The sequence below is a fragment of the Hippocampus guttulatus genome, chromosome 10, assembly GCF_054856545.1.
Source record: "Hippocampus guttulatus isolate MCC_2025c chromosome 10, RoL_Hgut_1.0, whole genome shotgun sequence".
NCBI classification, from domain to species: Eukaryota; Metazoa; Chordata; class Actinopteri; order Syngnathiformes; family Syngnathidae; genus Hippocampus; species Hippocampus guttulatus.
Window position 1 is genome coordinate 6,936,400 of NC_141270.1, and position 13,524 is coordinate 6,949,923.

The window sequence follows — 13,524 nt, forward strand, 5'->3', positions numbered from 1 at the left end:
GTTTTTGTTTTTTTGGATGAAAAATGTGACTTAATGAAGGAAAATTGTTTTCCCTCTTTTGGTCTTAATTTATTCTAATCATTTGACTTTACTCTCGAAATATGGCATTTATCTCGAAAATTGATGACGTCTTAGTGAAAAATATAAAACGATTTATGTATAAGGATCTTACCTTTTGTTGTGAAACAATATTTTTACAGACAAATTCAGAATTCTATTTTGCAACATTGCAACTTTTTGGAAAATATGAAACTTTTATGTTGCTTTATTAGTTTTTTTTAAACAAATCATTATTGTAATGTCTTGACTTTTTTTAATTAAATCCTTCGAAATTACTTGATAATTTTATCTTCGAAAAAAATGTGACCTTAATAAAAATATGTTTTGTTAATTTTTTTACCATAAGCCTTTTTTCATCTGAAGATTCTGCTTTTCATCTTAAAAAAATACTTTTGTCAATATGATGGGGGCTAGGAGTTTGGTTGTTTTTTTTTATCTGGGGAAAAAAACAATTTTGGGGTTTTCTTGTATTGATGCAATCACACTCAGAAGAGCTGTCGAAAATCATATTCAAAATTAATTTGTCAGTTTGTAGGCTAATAGTTTCTAATTCAGTTTTATCTACTTTGAAAAAACGCACTTCCTGGTGTATTTGCAAGCCTGCGCTCAGCTGTGATGCTGCTTTTGAAAGCGTGTTTATCTCGAAGCGGGGGCCAATAAACGCAGCGTTACTGATGCTGTTTGAAGTTGCTGCTGTGAGTTGGTGAGCAATGCGGAGAAGAGGAGTAGGTGATGTTGAAGATGGTCACAAAAGAGATATTTCTCCTCATATTGGGACATTTTAGCTAAAAAAACCCACATAAAATGTATAACTTTGTCTTGAAAAGCACTGACTTCATTCTTGTATCCTGTGTTATTACTTTTTTTTTCCAAATACCTTTAAAAACATTAACTTCATTCCCGAAAGATTTGTTTTTTTAGGGTTGCACCTAATTATTCTTTTAATAATCGATTCATCTGTCGATTACAATACAATTTTTAGCATGAAGAAAGATGCATCTTGAGGAGATACGGTTGAAAACGGCTAAAAAATAAGTTCATTTATATCCCATTTTGGCTTTTTTTCCTAATGCAGTGAATGCGTTTTAAAATCTGTACTTCCTTGTGAATTTGCGTCTATGTCTAAATGGAGGCTAATGAACACGACATGACTAATGCCATCAGAGGTCACTGCTGTGAGACAATGAAGGAGTAAAGAAAAAGAGGAGGCGGAGGAAGAGGAGGAGGAGGGGTTGTTTAACACATTCACCAAAAGAGTTTAGAACGCCCGGACAATCTTAAAAAAAATAGATCTACGACCTACAAATGTGTGTCTCGTTTCCCACCTATCGACCTGGCGTTGCGCTCATCTTTCATCACTCGTTCGTCTCGCCGGGCAAAATCTGAAGGTGATTGTGTGCATTTTAGGTTGACCAGTGTGTGTTAAATCAAGGCAAATGGTGGCAATAGTGGGAATCTTCAAAGTTAAAATGTACATCTCATGAATGTGCGTATGTTTTATGTTTATTGTTTCCTGTCAAACTAAACCTAAAACAAAGAGAATGAAATGTTATGTGTTTAAAAAAGCATTCCCATTGCCTTGGGAATGTGTGCTAGCTCAAGGCTAACATGCAATGCAAAATTTGTCTTTGACATTATTATTGAAGGCGGCCCGGTAGTCGAGTGGTTAGCACGTCGGCTTCACAGTGCAGAGGTTCCAGCTCCGGCCTCCCTGTGTGGAGTTTACATGTTCTCCCCGGGCCTGCGTGGGTTTTCTCCGGGTGCTCCGGTTTCCTCCCACATTCCAAAAACATGCATGTCAGGCTGATTGGACACTCTAAATTGTCCCTAGGTGTGAGTGTGGGCGTGGATGGTTGTTCGTCTCTGTGTGCCCTGCGATTGGCTGGCAACTGATTCAGGGTGTCCCCCGCCTACTGCCCGGAGATGGCTGGGATAGGCTCCAGCACCCCCCGCGACCCTAGTGAGGATCAAGCGGTTCGGAAAATGGATGGATGGGTGGATTATTATTGAATGCGAAAAATTACAAATTTCACCGCAGTTTACTGAGCTGACCATCTCTTTCAAGTTTATTAATATTCAACTTCCCACTAGTCGCCAAGCCGTGCACACCAGAAGGACCGGCACAATAAATGCATGGAATCGTGATTTGTCATATATAATTCTTGATATTCTATTTTAAATGTTATGACTGTATTATAAACAGGTCAGATGGCTTTAGGATCTGAAACAAACAGTTGCCGCAAGGATTTTCTATCAGACTTGACTCTATGTGCATGAAATATGAATAGTATGCAATGGAGTCCAAAAAGGGTTGAACAAAATGTTTTTGTCTGTGACGGCCGCTGAATAATGCAGTGCCTCTTGCCTCTCCTCCCCGACAACATCCTTGACGAGCAAGGCGGGCTTTGAAAATATTTGCGCTTTAAACATTCGCGTCGCTCCTCGTTCTCATCAGGAAGTGGCTGACATGTCGAAGGCAGACACACACACACACACACTAGGTCAGGCAAACACTTGTTTATCACTTATTAGTCTGTCATCCCCACTCATGTCTCTCTCGTAACATTTACAGTGCGATTGGCTGCTTTCATACGGCTAATGAAGCTAATAGAAAGCTTTCAAATATGATTTTCTATATATGCTGCGGGTGTCCAAATATATTTGGACACATTCCACTAGCAGCAGGTGAAGAATACTGAATACTTGGTTCAGTTATACAGAAAATGAACGCACCTCAAATCTTTCCCTGAGGAACTCCACTCAAAAATATGCCACTGATAGAGAGGAGTTTGTATGACATTCTTCTCTGATATATGCTATTTAGATTTTGATATACTAATGAACAAATCCATGCTTTTTGGACCATGTTCAGTCTCAATTAGTAGACAACAGACAATTTCGACAATACAGTGGCATCAAAAAATACACTTTTTGTTGATTTTCCTCCATTTTGTGAAGCTGCAGCAACTGAAGAGGAAAAGGAAATTCCTGCATGGTCCAAAATGTCTGAGGGTCTTCAGCCACCCCCATCCCCCAAACTATCACTTTTTACATCTTTTCTTAAGAGATTGTATGTTTGAACAAGAGCAAAGATCGCAGACGGCAATCAGTGGCTCTCCTGGGAAAACAAAGTATTGTTTTTAGGACTTGATTTGGTGAATGCAAAAGCTCCCAGTGTGTATATTTATGTGTATGCGTGTAGTCCAAGTGGTTGTTTTTGGCAGCCTTGCTGATTGGAGGCAGCTTTTCCACTCCTTCACGCAGCATGCTTGTCCTGATTGGCATTGTTTATGTTTGGGAATCCACTGATTCTATCAACATGTTTGAATCAGATGATTTAAAAAAAAAACATTTTGTTATGGATCCAACATTCTGGGTTGGGTGGGCAGAGATGGTTCGTTTTCCCATTTTGACACACTTTTTCAAGTTTTTCTTTTTTTTCTGTGCCTGCTCTCTTTCGCTGTCGGGAAATGGGAAACTATCGAGGAACATCACTTTCAAATGTTCAAAAATATCATATATGGGCTAGTGAAATTAGCATAGATGTCACGGTAATTATAAACCTTCAAGCAACTGCTGCGTCGTTGTTAGCCTAAGAGCAGAATTGCCCAAGTTGTTTTTAACATACTGTCATAATATTAATAAAAAATAACAATGTGTTTGACAAAATGTTTTTTTTTCTTTATGCCTACGTCTGTGCAGAGTCATCCAGGTTGTGGTAATCAGCAAAGGTTATATGAAGGCCTTTTTTTCTGAATTGTTTTAATATAACTTGCGGCCTTGTCAAACTGTACGACTTTTTTTGTCGTTCACAACCGTCACGCTGTCAGACAACCAGATAAATATCATTCTATCTTGGACCAGGCGACATGTCACACAACAAGTCCGTCCCTGGCCCGAGCCTCGCCCAATCCTTGCGTGCTTTTGTCAAGATTCAGTCCATCGGCGCAGTTCCGTCGGAGAGGCACGTCAACCAGCTGTAGTCATGTCGCCAGGGGTATTACGTGCATGTGCATTGTTTCTATGTTCAGATAAGGCGAAAGAAAGATTTTTTTTTTTAAGCGAATTCCACTAGCTTAATGCTAACACATGATGCAAACACCATAACCAGGCTAATAATTAACATGGATGTCCCTGTAATTCCAATACACACCCTCAAACATTTGCTACGTTGACCTGGAGCAGCAACACATGCAAACAGAGCATCCAACTCTAAATTCGGACCTTCCTACCCTGTAACCCATGAAAAACGGTCGCTTAAAAATCTGTGATATATAGCAGGTGTGCAAAGGAACAACCGCGTGATAACGGGGTTCACTCGGATTCTGTTTTTAATTAATTGTGGTAATAAAATACATGTTGCTGTTTCAGTTTGACACAGGCCAGCCTGGCTGAAATGAGGCAATAAAAAAGCAGCTCACGATGTAGCAAATGGAGTATTAAAATGCCAACGGCGTGAAAGCATTCCCCTCTGATTGGTGCCCAACTCGGCAAACAAGGTGAGAAAAGACAAGCTCCCCGTTTAGCAAAAAAGAACGAAATGGAGGCTTTATCTTTTCCAATGACTGAATTGAAATGAAGGCACGCAGCAAACAGAGAGTGCGCCTGAGGCAGAGCGCGCCAAATAAACATGCGCTGCACACTTTGTTTTCTCATGGCTGCCTCCTGCTTCCCAGGTGTCTTCGGAGGAACTTGCCGACCGTTCTTTCAACTTATTCATACCATGGTCCTCATAGACGAGAAGGTTTCATGTAAGACGGCAGGGCAATGCGGCTAGTTGAAGCAACGACATACATGAAGTCTGTTCATCATTGCGTCATGTGTGTACATGAATGGACAAACAAATCTGATTATGGTATATGGACAGACAGATATTGCCATGATGTGTGCATGTGAGTGGATAAACAGATAAATGTTAACAGTATTCTATTCTCATGTCCAGCCGTAGACTAGCGCAAACTGCGCACGTGAATGGAGGTTTCTTCATTTGGGTATTTTCGTAGACCACCTCAGTTAGAAATTGACGTTTGCGGCGTTGTGGGAATGAGCACAGCCAACTTCACTCCCAGCCAATTCAAGCGGTTCTCTCATTCCCTTTAAATTCAATGCGGGTGAGGCTCGCGGTCTACATAGTGGAAGCATAACGGAGCTGGAGTCCTTGCAGGAGATCGGCCCCGGCACTCTATCGTCCACGAAAATATAGCCCGATGTTTTTATGCGAACAGATAGATTTTGTTTTCCAGCGACCAGTTCAGGGTGTACCCCTCACCCAAAATCAGATGGCATTGGCTCCTAGCTCACAAATGACTCTCGTGAGGTTAAGTGTAGTGGTAGTTTTTGATAAAGTATGTGCAAAATGTATGAATGCAGATGCCCTCCAACCCCACACCTTAAAAAAAATCCTGTATGAAATGGTTTTCGATTGATATCCCGACATCAAACTTAATATAACATGTATACAATTTAGTGAGTTCAATGAACTTGTTCATTTTGTTTTTACTGTATATGTAGCCGAAGTTTTATGTTGTACTTGAAGACAATTTAGTGTTCAAATGAAAAAAATATTTTTTTTTAAAATTACTTTCCTGTGCTAAATATATGTGGACAGACAGACGGTTACATTATATGTGAGTGAACAAATAGATAGTTTGATTATATTGGTGTTATTTATGTAAAGTGAATTCAAATGTTGAATTCCACCCAGAAGCTTCTTTTCGAAAGCAAAGCAATCCACTTACCTTCGATGCCAACCCCATCCCTGAGTACCCAAATTAAAAATGCATCCAGTCCTGCCGAAATACATCCATGAATACATGCATGTATAAATGTTAACGCCCCCCACACCCCCCCAAAAAAAGTCAAGGTCAGCTCACTGGAGGTTTTCTTTGAGGCTCGTCCGTGCAGCTGCGCCACGTGGAGCATCAAGGTTAACCACTTTTCATGTTTATCAGATGGGGGCCAGGTTGCCCTCCCCTCATTGATGATGCAACCTCTCCTTACCGTTTGCCAAACTATCCCCCCCGTTACCCACCCCACCCTCTCGTTTTTATGGCCTGAAGGTGATCCAAGCGGCCTCCTCGAAGGGTTTGCCGGTGCAAGGCTGCCAGCAACGGCAGCTGTACACGCTGCACAGAGTGTAATTACGCGCACATACACAATCAGTGGCAAAAAACACACACACACACACACTCATCACTTTCATGTCCTCTCTCACTCCCCTCGCCCCATCTTGTTTTTGTTTTCCGCCATTTTGCCTTATCGCTTTCCCTTCCATCCCTCCCACTTTCACACCTAACCCCCCAAACCCCTCCCACCCCCCCCACCCCCTTCCTCCCTGCTCCACTCCGACATCAAATTGCGGCAGAATTTCATCATGAAAGCCCAATCTCCGCTCTCGCTGCTAAACATGCAGACGTGTGCAAACATTCACTGTTTAGCACTTGCTAACATGCGGCAGCACGACAGCAAAACGGGAGGATTTAGAAGCATTAGTTCCTTTCACATTGAGAAAAAGGCACATGGAAGATATGCAAGAATATAAAAAAGGTTTCTTTTTTTGACATGTTAAAAAACATTTTATATATGTGTGTATATAAACAGTATATATATACGTATGTATATATGTATACTGGGTTTCCAACAATATATATATTCCAACAATAACCCACCATAATTCAATACAACTCATCTCATTAACTAGAATAAATAATTGTTATTTTGGGAAAATACAGTTTTGATAGACTTCAATGATTATATTTAAAAACATGTCCTCAGCAGATCAGTTGGAATGATTAGGGCAACAATGAAGTCATGGTGTCTGATAAAATTACAGCGCAGCGAGCTAATGATAGAGAATAAAAATATATACATTTTAAAAGCATTCCAGTCACGCTAAGACATTCAAAGTCTTTGTCATCTTCAAGACGGCCTCGCATCCCATCTTAAAGGAAGTTTTCCTTTGAACCAAGTGAGCTCAACTCATTGTTGTGTTCCAAAGGAAGCTGACGCAGACAAACTCAACGTCTTTGAGTGTCAAACAATCACAAAGAAGTCAAGGAAACTAGACTCCAATCATTCCCTTATAAGGATTTTCTCCCAACGTGAATCTGCTAGAAATCATTTAGAACCACGTTAAAACACCCTTGAGGTGGCAAAAATACTCCCGCTCTAAGTAGACGTTCATGTAAAAAAAACAAAAAAACATTCTGATTCGTAACATTTACTGACTCTGATTGTATGTTTTGAGAATGTCCGCCAAATAGTTGTCTTTTCCAAATTATAAACTAAAAATGTATGACTTGCCGATCTGACATTGAAAAGTAGATGATTCTTTTTTTTTTTTTAATCAAAGTTTCAGGGAAAATGGCAAGTTTGACACCCCTTGTTTTTGGATCAAAACATCCAGTTATCAAACGATGTGTCAAATCACATTGTGTCCCAAAACAGCTTCAGCTGACACAAAGTTTGTAGCTTATGTACACAAGAATGACAATATCTTGCCTCTCTTGCATCTTCCTATTTTGACAAAGCAAGGAGTAATAGGTACAAATATTTATTTTCCAAGGTCAAAAGTCAGAAAAATAAATACTCACGCAAAATACAGATACAGTATTTGAAGAATCTACTTAAGTAAAGTAACAAAGTATGCGTACTTGGTTATGCCCAAGCGCTGCTTATTACCAACAACGTTTTTGGTGGATTTTTCCTATTCTGAGACATTAACAAGGTTTACATCAGTGAATGTGCTGACAAAGATAGTGTGGAGTACAAACAAACAATGTGGGAGACTTTGCTTGGTCTTATCTGGCCAATCCCAAATCAGGTCCGCCAGAGCTTCCTCCCGTCTCTATGGCAACAAGCGCTGACTTCCTGCAAGTTTCCTCCAGCCTGGGAGTGGCAACATTTTGTTTGTGTGCACGCTTAAAGGCACAAATATGAGAAAATACATGTGCCAGCTGGCTTTGTTTGGATTGTTCAAAATGGGTGAGAAAAAAAAAGCAGTACAAGTTCAAAATTGCCCCAGGTTCTCAGGCACTAAGTTTAGAATTGTAAAGTTGAGTTTGAACCAGGTTTGGGCTTTCAAACAAGGACCTTGATTTTAAAATAGGGTACCAAGCCAGCGTTAGGGTTTTACAAACTAGGGTTTTAAGCCTAGATTCATGTTTTAATTGGCTCTGTGAACAAGGGTTAAGGTTTGAAATTGCAGTTTCAAGACAGGTTTAGGGTTCCAAGTTATGATTAGGGTTTGACGTTTGCTTTTCATGCTGATTTAGGGTTTCAAAATGAATTTTTGAAGCTTGAATTTTTTATTTTCTAATTTGGCTTTGAAGTCTAGATAAGGCTTTAAATTTCGACTTTGCAGCCAGGTGTGTTGAGCTTGTGTCCTGCATGTCAGCAGCATCTTCAGCGTCACCCTGTTTGCGGCCCGTGACAGGACATGGCACGACAGAACAGGATGGCGTCTCACCTGTAATACATTGTAATGAATCACCGAGTGTGTCTGCTGTCATGAATCACCAAATGACCCCTAGTGACCTCAAGGCCGGATAAAATAAAAAGCACTCGAGCCACATTGTAATGAGGGAATATTGAAAAAAAATGGCCAGGCTAGCGGTAAAACGTTTTGCAGCTGTGCTACTGACCTGAGTCACACGACGCTTCCTGCCATTCAAACAGTAGCAACACACACACACACGCACGCACACACACAGTTGAACAGACCAACTCATATCCTCGGATTTCCTCGAGGGGAAGGAAATTTTAGTTACGGTGTCTCAAGACCAAGTTAATGTTACAACCAATGGTTAGAATTTAAAATGAGGGACTCAAACAGGTAGGATCTCAGTTTAGGTTTTCATGACTGGGTTAAGGTTTCAAAAGGGGTTGAGGGTTCCAAATTTGGGATCAAGACTGGGTTAAGATTTCCAATTAAATCCTGCCTGCATCTTCTGTGAAACACTATTAGAATGCTATGTGATGATTGAGAGAGAGAAAGAGAGAGAGAGAGAAGGTTTGGTGAGCTGATGTGGGGCAAGGACCTTCTTTTAGTTTAAAAAGTTTTTTTTCCCAAAGTGCTTTCAAGCCTCTTTTTGACATTTGAACAAGTCCCAAATCCTCTTTCTATCTTGCCACGTCCACCAAATCCTCTCTGTGTCCTAATGGTAATGCTTTACAAAAGCTTTGCATGAGTGCAGCCTTGACAATACACAAAGCCATCAAATAAACAATATCTATATGTATTTGAATTTTGTAAATATGAATATAAGTAAGTTAAGATACTACTGTGGTTCAGTTCAATGGAGTACAATGTGTCAGGTAATAATTCTGATGGAAATTTCATACAGTATTAGAAAGAGAAGGTAACTAGCATTGAGCTTTGAGGCGCACCTGTGGCCCTATGGAGAAGGGATGCCATACACAATAGACGTTTTTTAAATAGGGTTGAACACCTGGCTAAGAGTTTCAAAGTAAGGCTTTGATTTGGGTGTCAAGGATGAATTATTTGAAAACAAAAATCGTCAAGCGCCCATTGCAGGCTAGAAAGCCTTTTTTTTCACATTTCAAAACATGGTCGGGGATTGAAAACCAGGGCTTGAGTTTGAAATTAGGGTTTCAATCAAGAGCTAGCAATTCATAATTGGGCTTGGGCATCAAAGAAAAATTGAAATTAAAATCATGGTTTCCAAACTGGTCTACAATATTAAAAGGATTTTAGAGTTTCAAATTAGGGTTTCAAGTCCAGATCTAAGGTTTCAAACAGGGATTGTGGTTTTGAGTTAGGGTTTCAAGATTGAGTGGGTTAAGATTACAAATTTGGATTTGGAAGACTTGTTTTGGGTTTTAAATTTTGGTTTCAAGCCTTGCATAGGGTTTCAAATGAGGCCTGAAAGCCTGGGTTAGGATTCCAAATAACTGCTTTTAGCTTGGATTAGTGTTATAAAATAGGATTTCAAGATGGAATTTGTGTAGGTGGTCCCAAAAGGCCCCACAAGAAGTTTAGAAAATGTTCCAGTAAGTTCTTCCTGCTTGTAACAACTTGAGGGTGCATCTCAGCAGATGTTAAAATTCCAAAAGTGGAAAAAAAAGTAAATACACAATTTTTTTTCTTTTCCAACCCCAAACCGTACTATGCGAGGAAAAAAACAACGCTACACATCCAACGAAATCATTCAATATGTATTTTCCCGAATTAAAACCCCAATCAATCATGATTTCCCAACCTCAAACTTTAATAAAGTAGATAAATACAATGATTTTGCTCCTAAACCTAAACACCTAACTCTAACACCAATAAAGTCTGTGTGTGTGTGTGTGTTTATCACCGCTATTTTTCTATCCATTTGAGCCATCATGACAGTCATATAAGAAATAAAGTATACACAACAATATGAGTGGGGGATGCATCATGTGAACCTGTGTGTGTGTGTGTGTGTGTGTGTGTGTGTGTGTGTGTGTGTGTGTGTGTGTGTGTGTGTGTGTGTGTGTGTGTGTGTGTGTGTGTGTGTTTTGGCATTATGGGGACGGTGCGGTGGGGGCTTTAAGCTTGTTATTACAAGCTCGGGTCAGATCCTCCGAGATAGGAAATCCTTCTCCCTCTGTGCCACTGATTGTCTCTCCCACTCCGGACGGTGGATTTTGGAACGCTGCATACTGTACATCCACCCCTTATGACCCTGAAAGCTACACAGCAACACCCACACACACACAAAGTTGATTGTTAAGAAGCAGCACTAACATCCAGAGGGATTAAAACAAAGTGCTGCCAGAGCACTAAAGCCTGTTTTTTTTTTTTTTTTTTTTGTTACAATGAGAGAAATGTTGAATATTACAACATTGTGGTTGAACGTCTTGGGATAATTTGCAGCCGAATCTAATGTGAAGAAATTTCAAATAAGAGTGGATAAATCCACACATTTCTATCTATATTTTGTTAATAAACAAGATAAATAATAATAATAAAAAATAATTCAAAGAGTCTAAAGGCCTGTGTAAATTGGCCGATTGAGGGACGAGATTCCAAAAACACATGATTAGCTATTACTCGATGTCAAATCCTTATCAGATGTATGAAAAAATGGCAATTTAAATAAGGACAAAATACGTGCATATGTCTCTACTCTGTTTGTCCTGCATGTAATTTAAATTCCGCAAATTAAAACGAACTGTCAACGGTTCGTGTGTGATTATTACGATCAGCCTTGAAGTGGCGACTTTAGGTTGATATCGTTCATGGCTGATATAATGTCTCGAAGCAAACTCGGCAAATGGGTTTTTGTTTAAATTGAGTGACCATATAATCTGCTTCCTATTTTTGTTGAATGAATAAGTTGCTGACCAGTTAGTCCTTTAATGCTCGCTGAACTGAGGTCCCTGGAATAATGCGATGAAGAGGTCGAGGTGGAGAAAGTTGTGATCCCTGCCTCCCACACACACACACACACGCACATTCACACAGGCGCACACACACACACACACACACACACACACACACACACACGCAGAGCGTTTTCCATATTTACCGTCCGGGGGCAGCGTTCTGTGATTAACACAAAACTCTTCAGTCCCACTCAATATGGATTAATTGCCTAGAAATAACCCTCATTAATCTTCCATAACAGTAATGACATTACCACCATTAAGAGGATAACCGTGGTTAGCATCATTTAGCTGCCCACATTCATGTGTGTCCTTGTGTGGGTCTATTTTGTGTGTGTGCGTGTGTGTGTGTCTGTGTGTGTGTTGGGAGTTGTAAGTGAGGAAGTTCCAAAACATTGAATTAAATAAATGTACTCTCAGTGGACAAAAATATTGGGACAGATTCCACCTGAAGAAAGTGTTGCTCAGCAGACTTGAGCTCAGTGATGAGTGGACAGAGGATTTTTTTTAACCAGTAGCAAGAAAGGAGAAGGAAAGAATACATGTGATAACATTTTAGTTTTATTGAACAATGGTTAAGTAATTTTTATTTTATTTAAAAAATATATTTTGTTGAAGTCGAATTGGTAATTAAATTAACATTAATATGGATTCATTAGCTAATACCATTGTATTTCATTAATAACTCATTCCTTGCCATTGACTGCTTCACACGTCAAAATTCATTTTACTGGGGTGGTAGTTAGTGAGATATTACTCATTATTATTTCGTTTTAAAACAATTGCAACCTATTTTTGAATTTAAACTTTTTCAACTTAAAAACAATTAAAATTAAAATCAATAACAATTAGTAAAATAAAATTATGAAGAAATAATTTAAGAATTCATTCATTTGTTGTATCCGTCTGTGCATTCTCCAAAGCGCTTCAACCTCACGAGAGTTGCGGGCATGCTGGAGCCTATCCCAGCTGTCTTCGGGTAGTAGGCGGGGTACACCCTCAACTGGTTGCCAGCCAATCACAGGGCACACATAGACGGACTACCATTCACGCTTCCAGTCACACCTAGGGACAATTCAGGATGTTCGATTAACCTGTCGTGCATGTTTTTGGAATATGGGAGGAAACTGGAGCACCCGGAGAAAACCCACACAGGCACGGGGGAGAAACTCCCCACAGGAAGGCCAGAGCCACAATCGAAACCATGACCTCTGCACTGTGAGGTCGACGTGCTAGGCAGTTGATCACCGTGCCGCCTCATTTCTAGTATTTAATTTTTTTCAATCATTTAAATCTAATCTTACATTGAGTGATTATAAAGAATCTAAATCAAATGTAAAAAAATAAAAATTACGGGTCTCATGATAGGGGCTATTCAAACTAAGTTATTATGATTATTTTTATCATTATTATCATTGTTATTATTATTGTGAAATCATAACATTTTCCCACATGAACTGCACATTCTAGAATTTTTTGAAGCTGGAACATCAAGTCTTCATTTTCATGCTTTCCAAAGAGAAACATGGAAATTAGAGCAATTTAAAAGTCTCCCGGAATTATGGAACACATGTTTCACTTTGTGGACTCGGCTGTTCAAATATCAACATGAGAAACACATTACATGCGCATGCATGCGCACGCACGTGTATACACACCCTCATTGTTGTTCCAGCTGTGTCAGAAGGAAAACACACATTCCACAGACACACAATGGATGGAAGCACACTCTTCCTAGTGTGTCAAACTCATTAATGTTGTGTGCATTGGAAAGTCCAAGTTGGCTAATCCCGATGATGTTGTTGATAGGTTGAAGGGTGGTGAACAAATGAAAAATTCAAATCCAAGACGCTGTTTTGCCAAAAACATCAAAGAAAAGGTTATTTGTTCGTCTTCTGGCCACGTTCCATTTAGCTTTGTCAAAAGCGAAGCAGCATGGTCACACACAAATACAAGCGACCAGTAGATCAGATATTAGTAAATCTTGTTGTATTCATACTTTAATTCACAGGTTGCATGTTTTTGGAATGTGGGAGGAAACCGGAGTACCCGGAGAAAACCCACGCAGGCACGGGGAGAACATGCAAA

General features: G+C 39.7%; 1 protein-coding gene across 2 annotated transcripts in view; it reads left to right on the forward strand.

The window, feature by feature from the left end:
- The window catches only part of LOC147199082 (uncharacterized), a 122,858-nt gene that overhangs the window by 59,248 nt on the left and 50,086 nt on the right, over positions 1-13,524 (forward strand). The window lies entirely within an intron of this gene.